This window comes from Mustela lutreola, chromosome 9, assembly GCF_030435805.1.
Source record: "Mustela lutreola isolate mMusLut2 chromosome 9, mMusLut2.pri, whole genome shotgun sequence".
In the NCBI taxonomy this organism is placed as follows: Eukaryota; Metazoa; Chordata; class Mammalia; order Carnivora; family Mustelidae; genus Mustela; species Mustela lutreola.
The window spans coordinates 9,071,811-9,074,437 of record NC_081298.1 but is presented as its reverse complement, the minus strand read 5'-3'; the positions used below and the strand labels follow the sequence as shown (position 1 = coordinate 9,074,437).

The 2,627-nt window shown below is 42.6% G+C and overlaps 1 long non-coding RNA gene across 1 annotated transcript; it reads left to right on the top strand.

The window, feature by feature from the left end:
• The first annotated feature begins 236 nt into the window (after positions 1-236).
• LOC131840482 (uncharacterized) lies at positions 237-2,106 on the top strand. Its single transcript, XR_009357366.1, has 3 exons — positions 237-424; positions 539-737; positions 1,996-2,106. It is a non-coding gene; the product is annotated as an uncharacterized LOC131840482 (long non-coding RNA).
• Positions 2,107-2,627: the final 521 nt, after the last annotated feature.

Genomic DNA, 2,627 nt, shown 5'->3' with positions numbered 1-2,627 from the left:
GGTAGACTGTGTAGGACCTCCTCAGAATTGGTCCAGTAATGAGACAGGAAGCTGTTGTAGTTACCCACCAATTCCTGCCCCCGTCTCCCAATTGAGGGTCACTCCCAGAGGTGTTAATCATCTGGCACTTCTGGCCTGTGCTGCCATGGGCTGAGTATGATGTCATATTAGAGAAAGCCCTACAACAAAGAGAGGCAGGACCCAGAGGGAGGAAATCCTTGGTGCGTGAGGGGGGCTGCCACCCCACCCCCCCAGGCAGCCGATGGCATTATGAGTGGGCCAAGAGAACTTGGGGGGTCTGACTGGCCTCTCCACTCCTCAAGTTTTCTCTATTTCTTTAACCTGTCTGCTGTAGTCTGAATGTCTGTGTCTCCTCGAAATTCATATGTTGAAGCTTTCATTCCCAAAGTGACGATCTTCAGAGGTGAAGCCTTAAGGAGGGGTGAGGTTTAGCTGAGGTCATGAGGGCAGAGCCCGCTGGCAGGATTAGTATCTTTAAAAAAGGAGGAAGAAACCGAGCCTTCTCTCTCCCTCATAGGAGGACACAGCCATCTGAATCCAAGAAGAGGGCTCTTACCAGAACCTGCCATGCCGTCCCCCTGCTCCTGAATTCCCAGCCTCAGAACTGTGAGAAATAGATGTCTGTTATCTCAGACCCCCAGTCTGTGGCTGTTTGTGATAGCAGCGTCAGCTGGTGAGGGCACTGTCCCTTGCTTTGAATGTGCTTCTCATAATTGGTAATTATACTTTCATTTGTTTGTGTGTTTATGCAATTATATGTTGCGGAGTCTAGGATCACAGGGACCATGTGTGTTTGTTCTTGAATGTTTCTTTAGTGATCAGCAAAACAAGAGATATTCAAAGTATTTAAAGCCACTGTGGCCCAGGTATGGATAATTCAAACGTTGGCCCACACTGTGGTTAGGGGAAACTTCTAGCTGTGGAAGGCCAATTTTATGATATGAGTTGTTTAAAACAGATCAGAGCTTTTATTTTTATTTTATTTTATTTTATTTTATTTTTTACTGACAATTCTGAGATTCTTCATAAAGCCAAAAAGTGGTTCAAACTACAGTAATGGGGCACATTAAATCTCAACTATGAGTGTCTTCAGTAATGAACGTGCAAGATCCTTTTTTTTTTTTTTTAAACAGTAGTCTAAGTGAGAGGAGTTTTTGCATATTTAAAAATTCATGGATGTGTGTATGTGGTGTGTGTGTGTGTGTGTGTGTATGAGTGTTTTGGGTTATGCTAAAAGCCCGTTTAAAACCTCTTTGAGTGCTTTTTCATTTGGTTTGTAAGTATTCAGAACAGCAGGATAAAACTTCAACTTTTGGCAAAAGCCCTACTGTCTCAAGCCAGGATGCATGACTGAATGATCTAGAAGAGGAAAACTTCACTTTGACAAATGTAACACCTACATTGGGAATATGCAGTTGAGTTTTTCCCTAAAAGGTTAACTAGAGACAAGAATTACTTTCTCCAGAGATCACCCAAGTGACATGTTGCTGTCTTGATTTCATCGCCGTTCGGTGATGTGCATTTCTTGCCACTTATAAATGAAACAAATGAGGTTGGATGGCAAAGATTATGAAAAGAATTAGCAATAATGAGCCTGGTAACAAAAAACATTATTATAGGAAATCGAGTTGACCTTACTTTCATAATTATTCCCCTTAATTTTTTTTGTAGTGTAATTTGAATGAAATTAAATAAAACTAATATTCCCCTTGCCACTGCTAGGAATTTTGTGTAAAGATTAATAACTTTCAAAACCAAAGATTTGGCTACCATTTTTCTGGAGGCCACTGTTGCTATCCTAGGAAGCCCCATGTCCTCAATGTGATCACAGGTCACTTATGTTAAGAGGAAAATTTATGCCTCGAACACCGGTGGCTCTGTGGCAGAGAAATTGGGGTGTGTACTTCTAAACTTCAAGGGATTCACCTCTCTCCTTACCCTGGTCCTCATGATCTTTTCCCACTTTGCCCCCAGAATGTGGCTCTTGGCGGATCAGCCATGGTTCCAGGATCGAGTACCTCATTGGGCTCCCTGCCCAGCAAGGAGTCGGCTTCTCCCTCTGCCCTTCACCCTGCTCATGCTCTCTCTCACTCTCTCTTCTACAAATAAATAAAAAATCTTTTTTAAAAAATTGGGGTTTGAGGGGCAACTGGGTAACTCAGTTGGTGAAACATCTACCTTCCACTCAGGTCATGATCTCAGGGTCCTGGGATTGAGCCCCAGGTTGGGCTCTCCGCCCAATGGGGAGTCTGCTTTTCCTTCTCTCTCTCCCTCTATTCTCTCTTTAAAAAAAAATTAAATTGGGATTTGAAAGTGGGCAAATATAGTGTTTTCTTTTTCATACTTTTGGACAAGAGCAATACTTAGGAGATTTGGGCATTTTTCATGTATCATTCAAATGCACCGTGTCTCTTAGTATTTTCTAGAACTTCTTGACACAGGTATCTGTTTTGCAGATAAGGAAACTGAGATTTAACAGGTTAGATAAGTTGCTAAGGTCCAAGCAGGGCTGAGCTAGGATCTGAACCCTTTCATCTGATCCCTGAGCGCTTAGCTGGTAGGATAGAATCAACCTGGCAGAAATATCAGTCCTGGCGTTTGTAGCT